At 39.9% G+C, this 19,237-nt stretch overlaps 1 pseudogene; it reads right to left on the bottom strand.

Annotated features, from left to right (window-relative positions):
• Positions 1–10,418: 10,418 nt before the first annotated feature.
• Positions 10,419–12,653, bottom strand: LOC149172859 (uncharacterized; annotated as a pseudogene).
• Between the last annotated feature and the right edge of the window lie 6,584 nt (positions 12,654–19,237).

Below are 19,237 nucleotides of genomic sequence, written 5' to 3' on the forward strand. Positions count from 1 at the left end.
TTTAACCCTGTACAGAAATTACCTGCATACGAATACTAAAACACAAAAAATAAACAATGCGAGAGCATAACACATATACACAGAGATTTTTCCCTTGGATCCCAAAACTGGGCTACCAGCTTGATTTTCCATTATATTCCTTTCAACGTTACAATACATATTTATACAAGCCAAAGCATCCAAAACCATGGACCAAAAACCATCGCGTCCAAAACCATGTGCCAAAAACATGCACAAAACCATAGGTAGGTCCGCCCAACCTAATATAGGGTCCAAAACCAAAATTTTCTAGGGTACTACCCTAGACCCCATAGAGTGGGGTTACCTGCACCCCTCAAACCCCCTGTGACTCCCCCTGCTACGCAATTGGCGCAACGAAGGGGGGGCTCCGCCCCCTTTCTAACCCCCCGGTTAACTACGTGGGCTAGTCGTGGAAAGAATGTAACACAACCCAACATTCTCCCACTTGTTGTTTTCTTTCCGCAGGGGTCCACAAGAGAGCTTAGTCATTTATCCAGCCCTGCAACGCCCATTGTTTCTCTACACCAAGAGAACTTCTCAGAGCTCACAGATTTTGTCAATGCATTTGCAGTATTCTTCAAAGTGTCCACCTTTATCAGCAACACCTTTTTGTCTTCTATCATATCCCTCACAAAGTGATACTGAACATCAATGTGCTTTGTCTTTGAATGGTAAGCAGGGTTCTTTGCCAAGAAAATTGCACTTTGGTTGTCACAGTCTATCCTTATAGCTCCCTGTACTAACCCCATACTTGAACACAATCTCTGCAACCAAACTACTTCCTTGCTTGCATGTGTAGCTGCCATGTATTCTGCCTCTGTAGTTGATAGTGCCACTACAGATTGTTTCTTACTCATCCAACTGACTGCACCTCCAAATAGGTTAAACACATACCCACTTGTAGATCTTCTCTGATCCAAATCTCCAGCCCCGTCTGCATCAACAAAGCCATGGATATCCAAAACTCTGTCTAATCTTGGTCTTCCTTGGTAGCACAAACCATAATCACTAGTGCCACGCAAATACCTGAAAACTCGCTTCGCTGTTGTCCAGTGCTCCTTCCCTGGTTTTGAAATAAACCTGCTCAATAGTCCCACTACATGTGCAATTTCTGGTCTAGTACAGACCATCGCATACATCAGGCTACCAATTGCACTTGCATATGGAACACGGGACATATCCTCTTCCTCTTCGTGTGTCTTGGGACATTGTTTAGTGGATAAATTTACACCTACAGGAATAGGAACCTTCACCGATTTACTATCCTACATATTAAACCTCTGCAATATTGTCTCGACATACTTCCTCTGGTTTAACCAGAGCTTCCTCTTTGTCCAATCTCTTTTAATTTCCATGCCTAAAATATAGTTTGCAGCACCAAGATCTTTCATGTCGAATTTGGAGGAAAATTGGGTCTTCAAAGCCTGGATAATTTCTTTGTCATTTCCAACCAGCAACATATCATCCACATACAAGAACAAATAAATAACACGGTCACCAATTAATTTAAAACACATAGTGATCTACTTTGCTTCTGTTGAAGCCAAGTCCTCGTATAAATGTATCAAATTTCTGATACCACATCCTTGGTGACTGTTTCAACCCATACAGAGACTTCTTTAACTTGCATACCATTTCTTTCTTACCCTTCGCCGCAAAGCCTTCAGGTTGCTTCATGTAGATCTCCTCTTCCAGATCCCCGTGAAGAAATGTTGTCTTCACATCCATCTGTTCTACCTCAAAGTCAAAAGCAACAACAACAAATAAAAGTAATCTAATAGAAGTTACCTTGGCAACAAAAGAAAAAATATCACCAAAATCAATTCCCGGCACCTAGGAATAACCTTTTGCTACCAACCGAGCTTTGTATTTCTCCATCTTTCATTATGCATTTGTCTTTTTCTTGAACACCCATTTGCTGCCAATGGGTTTACTTCTAGCCGGCAACTCCACCAGATCCCAAGCCTCATTTTTGTGCAAAGATTCCATTTCATCAACCATGGCCTCTTTCCAGAGTTTTCCATCCTCTGAATCTACTACTTTCTTCACAATTTTGGGATCATCATCAGTAATAAATAAAGCAAAATTTGAACAAAAAGCAGATGGACTATACCTTTCTGGCTGCCTTCTTTCTCGAACTGATCTTCTCACACCCAGAGTTTGTGGTTCTTCATCTTCTGATTCCTCCTCTGCTGTAGAGTCTGATTCTTCCTCCTTTAGCTCAAACTCTATCTTCTCAGGTTCCTTTGGTTGGACTTCATGTTTAATAACATCTTTCACCTCTCTGAACACCACATCTTGGCTACACACAACCTTCCTTGTTACTGGGTTCCAAAGCTTATAACCCTTTAAACCATCCTTATACCCAATAAAGATGCACTTTTCAAATTTACTATCCAACTTGGTTCGTTTCTCCTTTGGAACATGTACATATGCATCACATCCAAATACCCTCAGATGTAAAAGAGAGGGTTTCTTACCAGTCCATACCTCTTGTGGAGTCTTATCCTCCAACGCTGATGAAAGTGATCTATTGACCAGGTAATATGTTGTCTCCACCACCTCTACCCAGAATTCTTGTCCTAAGCCAGCACCATTGAGCATGCTTCTTGTCCTTTCCATCAATGTCTTGTTCATTCTTTCTGCAACTCCATTTTGCTAAGTTGTATATGGAGTAGTCTTCTGCCATGCTATACTACACTTCTTACAGAATTCTTCAAATTCCTTAGTGCAAAACTCTCCACCGTTATCTGTCCTTAGCACCTTTATCTTCTTCTCTGTCTCGTTTTCCACCAGAGCCTTAAATTCTTTAAACCTATCAAAGACTTTAAATTTCTTCTTAAGGAAATATATCCATGTATTTCTTGAGAATTCATCTATAAATGATACATAGTACATAGACTTACCTAGTGATGGAACCTTCACAGGTCCAAACACATCACTGTGCACAAGCTCTAATATTTGTTTCGCCCTCTTACCACCAAAGGGGAAACTCACCCGATTCTACTTCCCATATACACAATTTTCACAGAAATCAAAATCCAGAGAGCTATTACTCATACCTTCTACCATACATTTACCATGAAGTATTTGAAGGCCTTTCTCTCCAATATGTCCAAGTCTTTGATGCCACAGCATGGTTTTCTCTCCAGAGACCACTAGATTTTCGGCTCCACTTTTAGGAACCACATAACTATTGCACCCATCAACAACAGTGCTACCTTGCAGCTTGTACAGAGTTCCAATCCGAACTACCCACATCAATACCAGTGCTCCCTGAACCATCTTGTAGGTATTCTTCTCGAACACCGTTTTTACACCTGCATCATCCAGCTTGCTTACAGAAATCAGATTTCTAGCCAATGCAGGAATATGCAGAACACCCGGGAGTGTTCTAACCCTTCCACCCTGCAACATCAACTTTATTTTTCCGCAACCAACGATTCTAGCCTTCCTATCATCCCCTAAGAAGACATCACCACCATCATATTTCTCATATTCACAGAACCACTCTTTATGGGGAGTGAAATGAAAGGATGCACCTGAGTCAATCAACCATGCCTCATGATCTACATGTGTACTTGAAGAAGCCAGGTACACATCCCCACCTTCATCTGAGGTGGTTTTCACCTCTGCAGAAGGAGCATCATCAGATCCCTTTCCTTTATCAGGAGCTTTAGATTTATAGTCCCTTTTGTAGTGCCCTTCCTTTCCGCATTTCCAGCACACCACCTTTACAGGTTTTCCTGGAGATTTAGATCTCCCTCTAGATTTAGATCTCCCACTGATGACTTATTTTTGTTTCTGTTCTGGGACCGTCCTCGTACAAACAAGGCATCACCATTCTGGCTCTCCATATTTTTCCGTCTCATCTCCTCTGTCAGCAAGGATGAGACTATTTCATCAAACTGCAAGGCAGTTGCATTGCTACCTATTGCAATAAGTAGACTATCCCACGAATTTGGTAGAGAACACAACAAGCTAATGCACTTATCTTCATCTGAAATTTTGATATCAACGGACGATAACTGACTTACCACAGTATTAAATGCATTCAGATGCTCTGTCACCGAGTCTCCATCTTTCATCCTCAGGTTATACAGCTTTTTCCATAGGAACAGTTTATTCACCAGAGACTTAAATTGGTACAAAGTCCCTAACTTGTCCCACAAAGTCTCCGCCGTGGCTTCCCCTGTTACATTCAACAATACTGAATCTGAGACACACAATCGTATTGTGCTCTTTGCCTTCTGATCTAACTTCTTCCATTCTTCATCGGACACTCCTGTTGGTTTAGTACCCGGATCTACCGCGATCCACTGATCTTTATCCACCAACAAATCCTCCATCTTGAGTTTCCACAACTCAAAACTATGACCATTAAATTTCTCGATCTCTATCTTTCCACTGCTCGCCATCTTCTTTCACCACCAAAATCGATCTCGTAGATCTCCCATTGAAAAGAGTCTACCACACACCCGATCGAAACCGCTCATCAACAAAGGCATCCCCTTGAAGCCAAAACAACTCTGATACCAAATGTAGGTTTTAACCTTGTACAAAAATTACCTACATATGAATTCTAAAACACAGAAAATAAACAATGCGAGAGCATAACACATAAAACCCATATACACAGAGATTTTTTCCCTGGATCCCAAAACTGGGACTACCAGCTTGATTTTTCAGTATATTCCTTTCGATGTTACAATACATATTTATACATGCCAAAGCATCCAATACCATGGACCGAAAATCATCACGTCCAAAACCATGGACCGAAAACCATCGCGTCCAAAACCATGTGCGAAAAGTATGCACAAAGACATAGGTAGGTCCGCCCAACCTAATATAAGGTCCAAAACCAAAATTTTCTGGGGCACTGCCCGGGACCCCATAGAGTGGGGTTACCTACACCCCTCGAACCCCCTGTGACTCCCCCCGCTACGCAATCAGCGCAACGAAAGGGGGGCTCCGCCCCCCTTCTAACCCCCTGGTTAACTACGTGAGCTAGTCGTGGAAAGAATATAACACAACCCAACATAACTTTCTTTTTTGGCATGGTTCTAGCTTGAGAAGGTGCCCATATCAAGTTACAAGTACGTGCCACATGACCAATGTTATGACACTTGAAACATTATATGTTGTTCATGAATAAGAATTCATGACTTCTTCTTGTGAAATTGCTTATCGGAGATTGACGGGGATCCTTATAAGCCCTACAATCTTTTGTCGTGTGTCCAAAGTTTGTACAAGAATAACAATAACCAAAAATTAAACTTTGGTATCTGGGAGATGGAGATTTCCTTGATGTACTTCTAAAGCCTTTCTGCCTTGAAATCCTTTGATGATAATTATTTCTTCTCGCATCCTTGACAACATTTGCATTTCTTCTTGGAACAAGACTTCCTTCATTATCGCCTTGACTCTTATCTTTACCATTGCTGAAACCGATAGCATCAACATTTCTTTCTGACTTCCTCATATCCTTGTTGTTTGAAGCATTATCATTCTTGCTTGAGGATTCACCTGCATACCCGAGACTTGATTTATCAAATGGACATCTTTGATGGTTGAGCATGTCATCCAAGGCTTGAGAGCTCTTCAAGTTTTGTCCATCCCTTCAACCTTTTTCCTGAGGGAGACAATCTCTTCTTCCAATTTTTCGCAATCATTATTCTTCTTAGCAAGTTGTTTCTCAATCTCTTCCTTAATACGTATTGCTTCATTTGCTTCTAATTTAAGGGAGATGATATCTGACTTCATTTTGAAGATTTCTTCATTTTCCTTTGCTAGACTGCTCTCCATTTCTTCCTTGATCCTTGTAGCTTTACATGTTTCGGCCTTGAGAAGGTTGATGTTAGATTTTAATTTGAAGATTTCTCCATCCTTTGCTTTTAGTTGACATATCATGGCGTTTCTCTCCTTTTCTGCTTCACCAACCTGTCCTTCTATGATTGCCAATTCTTCCATTGTCTTCTCAGCTCCTTGTGCTAACTTTCTTGCTTCTTGTAGTTGAGATTTGAGAGAGGAGACATGTACCTTGTACTGACCAATATCTTCTTCAAGTTTGTTCAATCTCTTGTGCCTTTGTTCAAGTTTACTTGACAAGGTATCTTCCCATTTCTTTACTTTATCCAATTGATTTGTCATGGATATGACTTCTTCATGATGCTTTCTTTTGCTTTGAAGAAATTCCTTCTTAAGCTTGGCGAGCTCTTCATCCCTTTCTTGTACTTGAAGCTTGACAAGGTCAACATTCTTCCTTGTTTGGTCTTGGTCACCAGCTAGTGCTTTCTTATTAAGTTCCTCATTTTCTGCTAGGACAGAAGGAAGCCGAAGGTTTAGCAGGATAGGAGGAAGCCGAAGGGCCAACGGAAGACAAAGGTAAACATTCTGTTGAGTGGGTTAATATTTAAAAAGGCTCAGATCTGTGATAAATTAAATTGAATGGAAGAAGTACATAACGCAATTTTGAAGAACAATTTTGTGAAAGGAAATAAAGTTTCATCTGTCATCATTTGAAGGGAGCAGTAGACAGCACCAGCATTGAAGTGTTTGTGAGTTTGTTTCTTGGAAGTAAGAAATTGCGATAATCACTCCTCTAAGGAAGTCATTCCTGAAGCAGGCACTCCTAAAGCATTTACCGTGATAGTGAGAATAGAGGCTTGAAACAGAGAGTTGTTTTTCTGCAGAGCTAAGTGCAGTTCATTGTAGACACATTGGCGTTGTGTGAAGACTATTGTAGATCATGATGGCTATTTGAAATCATCATGAGGTAACTTTGCAGACTCTATGTGGGCAATATGAAGAGTTGTGAAGACTCCTTCATATAAAGACAGGTTGTCATTGATGATGTAGCATGGAGACTACAGTGAAGCTGTAGATTGACATAATTCAGTGAAGATGATTTTGGGAGCAGAGAATTACTATCAAACATATATAGGCAAAATATAGCAGTGGGTTGGAGCCCAGAGGGTTGGTGCCCTAAATGTTGAAGCCTCAAACAAACAAGGATGGTGCCTTAACAAGATAGGGTTGGAGCCCTTGGGGTTGGTGCCTTAGAATTGGAAGGATTGGTGTCCTTGGAACACAAGGTTGGTGCCTTGAGAAGATAGGGTTGGAGCCTCACAAATGACCAAGTTGGTGCTTGGCACAGATTGGAACCTTATATATATTGTACTTGATGTATTGCAAAGATTATATTAATAAAAGAATTTATTCCTATTGTTCATTTTGTGTTCTAAATATAAATGATTTAACTGGTAAAAATAACAATTGAAAAGGAATATTGATTCACCCCCGCCCCCCCTCAGTGTTTCCAACATATATATGGTTGAGCCTCACAGGATTGGTGCCAAGAATCTTTTGAGACATCTTCGGGGCACAATCTCTCATAAATTGAGACACACTGTCGGAAATATGAAGCTGCATAATTATTCAAATACTGATTGGGCAGGCAGTGTGGAGGATCGCAAGAGCACTTCCGAGTGTTGGTTCTCTTTGGGTTTTGTTCGATATCCTGGATGAGCAAGAAGTGGAAGTTGGCTGCTATAAGCACCGCTGAGACCGAATACATAGCTATGAGTATGATCTCGTGTGAAGTTGCTTGGTTATGGAAGCTCTTCAGCGAGCTGTTTGTACACATGATGAATACCACCGTGATCCTCTATGACAACCAGGGGGGGTTCAATTGTTGTGGAATCCCGTATTCTATGATTGCTCCAGTAGATAAACATCAGATACTACCTTATCTGGGATATGGGACATCGATGAGCGAGGAGGCTCCATCGCATTGAGACTGATGTATAAGTCGCAAACATTTTGTCAAAGCCCTGAAGAAAGGTCAAATTTGTGACTTTCCCGAATAACTTGGAGTCGTTGAGAGACCCTCTTATGAGGGTCCTGCATGTTGCATGCATTGAGCTCTGGGATCTGGGGGCCTTGGGGTACTTACTGGAGCAACCAGCATAGGGAAACTCACCCTCCCCTAATGGTGCACTGTGTACAGGGTGAATGGCTCAGCCTTCCCCTATGATACCTTGTGGCGACTCGGGGACAGGATGAATAGTTCTCCTGTCAAGGCATCCTACCCATGCAGTCTGGGACTCATGGGAAGTACCTCTCATCTGGCCAATGAGCAAGGAAATGGGGTTAGGGACCATAGTAGTACTATCGATGCATCGTTGTATCTACCGTACTCCCTATGCTAGGATGACCTCCATTGATCTGGGATCAATGAAACTAATATGGGATCAATATGAGTGGTCTGAGACACTCTTGTGATATTGGTCTGGGATCAATAAAACTGACTTCGGGTCAGTAGACAATGGTATGAGACATTCTCGATCAATTCTTCTTCTTCATGGTTCAGCAGAACAGAGTAGAGCAGTGCAGGGCACTAATGGCAAAGATAGTATAGTCAGACATATGGATCAGCGGATGGAGTTCTCCCTAGTTGAGAGGGAGTGCTAAAATTAGAAACTAGGGCCAAACTCCATGTGGGTTATATTATTTATGGCAGCTGATATTTTTCTTGGATCCCTCTCATCGAGAGGTGTAGGATTGATCAAAAGATTATCTGATTCCAATAAGAATTCATGGAGTTATGAATTTATTTGTGTTATAAGACAATTCGTCAAGGTCGGTCGGTAACCAAATAAACCCCACATGTGCTCAATGATTTAGTATAAAAAGAGGTGACTTGATAGTCATTCTACACACACTTCTATCTTGATTTCTCTCCACTTGTCTTGGGTTTTAGTGGAAGAGAAATCTAGGAGTGGAAGCCCTAGATGTTGGAGGAAAAGAAGGCAGCCCTAACGCTACAAGGAGGACAACCCTAGTATCTACACAGTCAAGTGAGAAGCCCTAGGACGCAGTCAAGTGAGAAGCCCTAGGATGCAGTCAAGTGAGAAGCCCTAACGCAATCAAGTTTATGGGTCGTAGTGAGGGTTTGTTGTAGGTGACAACGTGGTAAGTAAGGGTTGTTCCAAGTGCGTATTGTTGGGCAGATTAGGCCGAGGAACAGTTGTGTGGACAGCGGAGTCTTAGCCGCAATATAAGGGGTCAAAGGAACAGCGTGAAGGCTGCCCTAGACAGCGTGAAGGGGCTATAGAGACAGCGTGGCCTTAGCCACAGTATGAAGGACCAGAAGGACAGCATGGAGGCTGCCCTAGACAACGTGAAGGGGCTGTAGGGACAGCGTGGCCTTAGCCGCAATCAAACAAAGCCAAAAGGAATAGCGTAGGTGTGGAGGGTTATTCCCTTGGAGAACCGCAGTCTTTAGAAGGCTGGTTTGTTGATTTGTATGGAGGATAAGGGTTGTAGGATGATGCCCTAACCAGTGATCGAATTCTGTCCATGAACAACAGTACAGAGGTGTTGGATACTACCACATAGGAGCTGCAATGTTACTAGCAAATAGGACAATGGGACAATAGCATGTTGGGAAGGCAACTTTAATGGGACGGCCCAATGACACAGGATAGCTATGACAATTGTGCAGCAGTGGCACAAGTGGGACAGCTACTAACTAGTGCAGCAAAGTAAATAGGACAGCAAGGTACATAGTGTTGTATAGATGCATGGGACAGCAAGGTACATAGTGTTGTATAGATACATGGGACCGCTGTGACATGGCAGCAAAGGTACATTGGATAGCAGCAAGCATGGACAGCAGCAAGCATGGTGCAGCATGGACAACATGGATAGCAGTGACAAGCATGGTGCTACAAGCACATGAGACATGATGTATGACAACATGGGTATGACACATGGGACAGCAGTGCAGCAGTATGATGTGTACAACATGGTCATGAGGTCTTGTATTGTGATGATGGGTGCAGCATGATGACAGGATGCACCACAATGATAGGTGAAGGAGTCACCTTGGAGAATCAATTGAAGCTGCATGTCTTCAACTGATCTCATGTATCATCTTTTTAGAGATGATCTATGCTCTTATCTAGATAAGCCAAAGTGTTGACTTTTGTTGTAAATGTATTATCTCTCTCTCTCTACTGAACTATTGAAGAACATATAAGAAGAATTGATCAAGGGTTTCCCCACATTGGGGTTTGTCCCTAGCTAGTGCCACATTTTGTGTCCTCTTGTCTTGGCTTGTCTTCTGCAATTTATGTTTATGTTCTATTTGCAGTTTACTTTAATGTTGATGTGATTGCTAATCTGGAAAAGACATTGAGCTAACTGTGAAAATTGAAATAAATTGCTCTAAGCATAGACATACCTAAAATTAACACAAATACTAGTGCATACCTTGATAGGAATATCTTGTTGGAGATTCATTCGCTCCAGGAAATCATGACCAATTTGTACTCAGTCAATATCTAACTATGCTACCATCCACTTGAACTATTTCTTTCTTAACCACCGAATCACAACCTACCCACAGATAGACTACCTTTGAAAACTTTGCATCCCCATGGGCTTCGCTTGGTGCTAATAAAAAAGAAAATTGCTTTAGAATCAAGATAATCTGCATCAAACATGTCATTTTTTGATATCTTGGGCCACTCATACAAAATTGGAAACTTCCATTCATGGTCATTGTTCTCCTTCAATATACTTGCATGGGGTGACTCACTGTCGAGAGAGGAAGGATCAGAGATATCTTGCACCGGTGATGATGCTTCTAACATTGAAATGTATAGATGATTTTGCCCATTGTATATTTTGCCTGGCCAAATATCTTTATTCTGTACAGTTTCCTTGCTTTCTGAAAATTGTTTTTGCTCCTCTTGGCTTACTCCATGACACACTTCATTACAAGCCTCAAATAGGAATTCTGAATCTCCATTTCCCGTAATGCTTTTCTCTTCAGTGACACTTAAAGGAGCACAAGTGTCTACTGGTGCACCTTTTGAAGACAAGATAGGATCATCAATTAATGCTGGTAGCTCTAAACTTTAAAGATGGAGAGTTACCTCCTCTACACTGTGCCAAAGAAAAGGGAGAACCCTTGGATGGAAAAGAAACAGACTTTGCAATAACTTTAGAAGGAGAGTTGGATCTGACAAAGGGTGCGGATAAATTTGAGACTGGTGATGGCGACTGAGATGATGAAAAACAGACCAAGCAGAGGAACAGGATGATGAAGTAAATGAGAGAGACGGTGAAGGCGAATAAGACTTAGAGCTGATTATTGAATCTGGAGGAAGTGAGCTGGGAGAAGGATAAGGAGAAACAGATATTACAGGATCTGGAGATAAAAATTGTGTGTCCTTGTGACCACTCCAGGCCAAAACAGCCATGTTGCCAGTTGCTTTCGAAGCTCTAATGAACTCTTTCACACTGCCACTCACAAATTTGCATCGTAGTTTACTCCAGCCACTTTCTCTTGCTGGAAGGTGTGTTTCAGCTCCACATGAGATATGCAATTACCAAGGAGGTTGAATGGGACACTCCTTGGCAGCAATGCACAAGAACTCTGCCACTTAGTTCTCTTACCTCCTCAAAATAATCAAACACATCATACAGAATACTACATACTGAAATGCATCTTCAACTCTGCTACTTAGTTCTCTTACCTCCTCAAAATAATCAAACACATCATACAGAATACTACATACTGAAATGCATCTTCAAAGCTCTGACCTTTTCTCCACATGAGATATGCAATTACGAAGTTGGTTGAACGGGACACTCCTTGGCAGCAATGAACAAGAACTCTGCCACTTAGTTCTTTTACCCCCTCAAAATAATCAAACACATCATACAGAATACTTGTGATGTCTTCGGAAGAGCTATCTTGCAACCACAGTGTCTTGTACACCAAATCTGACTTAAAATATTTTGGACAAACAAAACCGACACAATTCAATATGTGAGTTATGCCATTCCCACGGAGAACCTCTCTATTTCTGGCAACAGCTTCACTTCCCAGATAGATGTTTTCTGCAACCCTTGAACATACCTTACTGAAGAAAGCAAGTTTATTCCTCTTCAGCTGTGACTCTGTTGGCAGAGTATTTCGTTGAACTGACCCTAAGTCAAGTTTAATGCCTGGACTGTTTATTTTTCCTGCATTTCTCTTGGCCCCCAGGTGTTGTAGGATTCGGCCATTCTCCAATGTCATCGGATCCTGCTTTAGGCCATTCTTCCAAGCACCTTCTCGTGATTGATAGAGGCTGCAATGGTGGAAGGGATGACCTAGCTTTGCAACTTTGCTGTGATCGAGGTGTTAGTGGAATGGGAGTCTCTCGCAATATGTTGTCATTCCTCTCGGATGAATGCGGAGGAGGAGGAGGTTCTAGCCTCTCAAAATTAATGGGACCCTCTCTTGGTGAAACAATCTGAGTGGACCACGTGGCAGATCCGCAAATTGTTTTACTAACTCTAGGAATGTGGCAACCTCCCTTAGTATCCTCATCTGCACCTTCGCTAAACATGGCACTTTCTTCGTAACTAGCACAACGCCTTTTCTTGCTATCTTGGTTACCAGAGAACATATAGACAATGCTTCTTGATCCTGAATTTTGTTTCTTGTCACAGCTTATCAGTTGCGCGGACTCCGATGGATTGGAATCAACATAGGAAAATTTTGCAGAATGATCGATCTGATAGTCGAGTAAAACCATACTCGATGGACTTGCCCAAACTAGGAACACTTTGCATGGGCAAACATGTGTTTATAGGATTCGTGTTTGTCTTCTATAACACTGCAACCAGGAACCAAATTTCACAAAGCACGCAATTATGAATATGCCTTCTTTCCTGAAAGTAAAACTTCATTTGCGAAGTCCACAGCAGCATATAAAGTATTACAGACAAATATTACAAGGCTAATTTCTATGACATTTCGACAAAGATTGGCTTATTCAAAAATAAATATTTGCCCAAAATTGTATAGTTACAAAATTATTTTCGCAACTCTATAAAATACATAAAATCCTTAAAAATGGACATCTTACGAAATCTCTTCTATAATTTATAGCTGATATCCTGAGAATTATAAGGATTCACTTATAAGGAAATTATGGTTTCTTAATAAAAGAAATAATCTTTCTTTTCAAAGCAATTAATTTGAACAAAAAGTCTTTCCATCCAGCCATAATATTTTCATCAGACAAATAGCCAAAAAACTGCAAACTGAAAATCCTAGGGAATTAAGTTGAATATTTTATAATATTTCGATGGACTAATACTTTTTGAATAGAAACACCAAAGCTTCAATTAAATGACCAATGATTCATATCATTGTTTTCATGTAAAAACAATTACTAAAGTTCCTAGCAGACCTGAATCCCGAATTTGCAGGTCAGTGCTTCGTCAATTAGTAAAAGTTTCCCTAGAAAAGCTTTAAGGACAAAAATGTTATAAATCAATTCCGCCGCATCAAACCTTAAAGTTTTGCATGAAAGATTCTAAAGGAATTTTGAGAGACAATGCGCACAGGGAAGCCTAAATTTGCAGAAAAAAGGCGTTTCTGGAACCAATAGAATAACCACACTCCATGTACTTCTAACGTTTTGATCGAGAACCTTCTGTGGACGAATGCAACACACACCCTTGCCAAGATTTAAGGAGCAGTTATGAGAATGGATTTTTTTTTGAAGTATCTTAATCTTATTATACATAGATTTATGTTTTCTATTACAGGAGTTTGAAGGTGCTAGCACTGTGGATGACTTTGAGAAATCGCATCCGACAAATCAACTCCAACACCTTGAATTTGAAACAGATGCAAACTCCCTAAAACTGCTGACAGCCAAGTGCTAACACGATGACATGTGATAGAATAAGCAATCCGACTCAGTATGCATCTTGAAAAGGGTGCAACCTCTCTAAGATTACCAGCCTCAAATGTGGACAAGAGGCAGAACACTGACACCAATCATAACACAAGGAATACTAGGGCCAGCCCAATATAGATCAGAAACAAAGCCCAACATTAGTCATATCAGCCAAATTCTTTTAGTGTATTTAAAAGTTAAAACACAAAAGGATGCAACTATATATGTCGAGCACATGATACACGTATCCCAGCGAGATAATTGAGATACGGTTGAAGCATTTGGTCGTCTTGTATTCTTGTCTATACAACTCTTAAGGTAGAGCCAGCATCTCTAAACTGGGCTCTTAGAAGAGTCAGCAATTGTTAATCTCAACTTACAGGCTTGGTCACATCTTTCTGACAGCAACTCCAATATCATTGTATATAGGTGCAATAGTCCATGTCAACCAGTTATGTATCCAAAGCTCAACTATTTATTTTGAGGTCAAATCAGCACATTTAGGGCATTTCTTTTTCTTTGTGTTTTATTCAGTTTCCAACTTCATTTTTTAGCCAAACAGCGTCACATATAAATGATTTACTCTTCCCTGTATATAAATTCAGACCAGCAAATTTCTCATCTTAGGCTAATACCATGCTACACAAGCCGATGGATTTTTCATAATAGTTCAGCTTCAGCAAACACGCATCCATATTAAGGGTTCTTCATAGAAGTTATTATAAACAACTGGGGCATAAAATGATCTCCCATATGTTAGGGCCATTTCATACTATTGTATAGACTGTTAATTTAGTGCCAGGAAAATATATCTGAGTTGCGGCAAGGCTAACACATATTCCCTATTTCATTATTTAGAACAACCAGAAAAAAAAATTCTCTAACTTCGGTCTGCTAGGTTATCGCATTCTAGAGTTAGTTTATTACTACGAAGGATGATATCTATATAATGTGACATAAGTCTCCTGTTTATCTTGAACAAAGGCTACTTGGGACTGAAGACACCTACCTGATATGACATTTTCATTTCCTATTTCACTTAGAAGCGATTCCGCTCTGAGCAGGATTAACCTTCTGCGTGGTGGGAAGTCTGAAAGGTTGAAACTATTACCTGAACATTCAATTCTTATGAAACCATACGATTATCACTTCGCAGCCCCTTTCTTGACATCCAACAAAACAGACTGCAGCCATGAGAAATATGATTATGCATGCCTCATATGGATGGGCAAAGATGTGTTTATAGGATTCGCGTTTGTCTTCCATAACCCTGCAACCAGTAACCAAATTTCACAAAGCACGCAATTATGAATATGCCTTCTTTCCTGTAAAGCTTCATTTGCGAAGTCCACCGCAGATTATAAAATATTATATATTCAAAAATAAATATTTGCCCAATACTTTATAAAATTATAAAATTAGTAGTTTTTAGTGCTATTTCTATTTTCTAAAATTTAACAAGAATTCATTGAAATCACAAGTTTGATGGATAATCTTTGCACAATAAAAGTACCCTGAAGATTTTTCAGGTGCTGATTGCTGATTCCATATATATAGTCAAGAAACTAATTTAAATAACACAAATCAAAATTTCACCACAATTTTTTCCAAATTTTTCCACCAAAAACTCCTAAAAATCACACTAAAAACAACTCCCTTATAACATAGATAAAATCCTTAAAAATGCACATCGAGCAAAATATATTCTATCATTTATACGTGATACCCTGAGAATTATAGAATTATAAGGATTCACTTATAAGGAAATTATGGTTTCTGTTAAACACACATGGGCAACAACAAATAGGAAAGATAAAACATGACAGTACAATTTTTATTAACAAGAGATATACATTTATAGTACATTATGTGACCGTTGGGTTTCACATCCCAAGGTCTCTTGGACTGCTTTTGTCTATTCGGCTTCCACACTAACCCATTGAGGATTAGGTGTCCAACATTCCCCCCCCTAATCCGAAGGGTTATGTATGAGTCCAAAAAGAGAGATGTAATACAAAATGTGCAAAAATGCATGGCAGCACTAGGTTGAATGTGCTTTCTGAAATGTTGGTATAAAGGGCGGTGGTTTAAGGATGACCACCAACACTGGAACGCTTAGTGCAATTTCCGGAACTCTTTCAAAACTGGCAAGAAACTGAAGTTTTCTGCTAGAGGAAGTGCTCCTATTGTTTTGAAGAGGGAAACTTTCAACCATGAAAGGGAGGTCTCACCCCGCATAAAAGGGAGAACTTCAACCTGAAAAGGGAAGTCTCAACCTGTGATGGTTTAACGGTAACCAACAACTCTGGAATGCTTAATGCAATTCCTGGAACTCTTCCAAATCTGGCAAGAAGCTGGTGTCTTCTGCTAGAGGAAATGTTCTCAATTGTGTTCCTGGAATTCTTCCAAAACTAGCAAAAAGCTGAAGTCTTCTGCTAGAGGAAGTATCCCAGATTGCCAACTGAAGGCATGTTCACGGGCATCTTTGTTTCTGGCTACAACTCTGAAACTGGTGTGGCAGGTTGTGGCTCAGGCTCGCTTGATGTGGCTTTGAAGCTTGTAGATGACCATCATTTCCCCCCTGTTAGATACAAGGTGAGATGATGGAGAAAAATCAACTGCAAGACTGTTCAATACTCTAGAACAAGTTCTGACATGTGTTTGGAATATCTTTTTAGCTGTTGATGCCCATTGCCAAGAAGCGATCCATCCAAGATGAATCTTTGTTCTTGCAGGACGTTTGTTTTTTAAGCATCTGTTTGAAGAATGACTGGTTTTATGACAGTGCTTACATGGATGAAGATCAAAACAGTGATCTTTCAGATGGCCAACTCGGTCACAGTGTTGGCATTTCACAATCTGTTGTTGTTGTTGCTGCTGTGGAAGAGAGGCAGAGTCTAGAACAACTAAAGCTGAACTGTCATGAAGAGTAGGTGAACTGTCATGAATGAATCCAACACTCTGAAACTGAATGGGCTTTGAGTAGTCTGGAATATGAAATGACAAGTCCTTGTCATATCCAAGACCAGTTTTGTGCTTGTTGTGGACAAGCTGTTACCAAGGTCTGATGATGGGCTTGGGAAGTGCAGACTGAGTTTCTACATCTGCATGTACAGCTGCTACTTTATTGGGTACTAAATATGAATCATCTGTAACATTATTGACTTGCTTCTAATGGGTTGCAGTCTCAATGTTCTGAACAGAAACATGTTCAGAATGACTCCTCTGTTTTAATTCTTCTTGCTGTAGTTGAGATTCAAGCTGCAAAAATTCGATCTTTTCCTGTGCATTTTGTAGACAGACCTGAATGTTTGTGAGAGAAACTTTGTTGACTTTTAATGTATCATGATTAGTAGACAATATCAGAGTTTTAAGGAATTGTAATACTTCACTAATTCTGGCCATTTTTTTTTCAATATCTTATTTACACCTTGAAAACTGATCACAACTACTACTCAATGCAGAAAAGTAATATCCACTCACAGTACACAACAATATCCTTTATAAATGTCAGCAAATGATCAGTGTGCAACATAAAAGATTACAATTAGTCCACCAAACTCTTTATGCAGCAGTCGAATCAAGGAATCAATGCACTATAATGAGTTTTAATACCACAACTGGGGCAACAACAACTACAAACTTGCTTAGAACCTGGATTGAATATTGGTATGAACACAACAATTGGAACCTTCGATGCACAACAAGGGTGATTCGTACAACAAAGAGACTAAAGGGAATTAGCCCCTTTCTGCACTATTGATTAGACCCAATTAGAGAGATTCTCAACCAACAATTTACACAGGTGGAAACACGACCTCTTTTAACTGGAACTTTTCCCAAACAACCACAGAAAATACCTTATACAAATTAATCTCAATGTCATCTCTCAAGTATAAAACTCTGGAATAAAGACCGCAAGGATTCAAGGCATCAAATTTTAGTAGCCCTTAGCGCTATCATGAGCAGCAGTCAGATACTCGGCTCAGTGCAATAAGATCAATTTGAAGGGTTCTTCATCTTTAAAGATCAGCCATAAAGAAGCCCATGGACGTTGTCACTTTTCTCTCTTTTTTTTTTTTTTTTTTGAAAGGAAACCAATGCTTTGATTATAATCTCTCTTTAAGATACAACCTTCTACGTTTGGATGAGAATGAATTTACAGAGGAATGCAAAATACAGAGATTACATTGACATTGTGCGTTTGCTATTTAATTTGCTGACCTCGATGCTATTTTTAACATTTGAGAAGCCGCTTCTCTAAAATCCATGAATCAGAAAAGAAATTTGTGGTGTAGATCGTTCCATAATTTGAAAGATTAATTTTCCTGAAAACAACACCTACAAATTTGAAGACATTGTTGTGTACATTAAAACCTTGATAGATAAAATGTTGTACACTCAACAAAATTCCTAAAGACCCTTCAAAGCGACCAGTCCAATGTATATTTTCACACCAGCAGTGTTTCAACAGCGGTAAAGAAATGCGAAGTAGTTATTCGTTTCCTGGACCATCTTGATTAGCATTTCCCTTATCGGTGGTTGGTTTACCTCCTTTGAATGCATTCAACATTTTCAACTTAATACTCAAAAACTGATCAGCGTAAATATATATATGGCAAGCAAATTAATGCTCAACATTTATTGTATCATGATTCACAGATTAAACTTCCTGGAAAACTGTATTATTTATTAACTGACCACAAATGCTTATTTTATTGATCCGCATAAATTCTTGTTAAAGCAAGCACGCATTATTATAGATACCACTAGCAGAACTTTTATTCCACGCTCTGATTTTTATTTGCTGCCACGCTCCGATACCTTTATTCCGTGCTTTGATTTTATTCGTTGCCTCAGCATTTTCAACATAAACCCCTCGAATAGGAGTTAGGAATGACCGGCCACCGCAAGCAAGCCTGCTCAACGCATATTGAAAGGAAACAAAATCTTTGATTAGCGTAGCATAGTGAGCATTCAAAACTCAATGAAAAGGGAATTAATCGTTCCAGCAATACAACGCAGAGAAAAATCTACTCTTCAAGTATTAATGTAGACTCCAGAGCAGTAATACACAAACAGGATGTTGCTCCCTCACGCTCACCGCACCAAGAGTCATGACATGGTTAAGATTTCCAACATATACTCAATGCACAGTCTTTTCAACGCTTCAAAAACCAGTTCTCACAGTGGACATTCAATGCAATTCCACGTGTTTTGAATGCATAAAATCTTAACACAGCAGCGTAGATAAATGTATTTGAACAGAATAAACTGGTAGGTGAAACAATGGTGCGGAAATGAGGCCCCTAACAACCTCAAATAGAATATGAAAACCTCAAACAGAATATGACAACGAGCTGTTGAAGTCGTTGGAAGAATAACTCAACTTATAAGTGTCTGGATTTTGTATACCTCTTTGCTGGTGATGAATTATCTTGGAGCACAGTAAAATCGCTGCT

The sequence above is a fragment of the Pinus tabuliformis genome, chromosome 4_2, assembly GCF_031772625.1.
Source record: "Pinus tabuliformis cultivar Carrire ecotype Pingquan chromosome 4_2, CPIR1, whole genome shotgun sequence".
Taxonomy (NCBI): Eukaryota; Viridiplantae; Streptophyta; class Pinopsida; order Pinales; family Pinaceae; genus Pinus; species Pinus tabuliformis.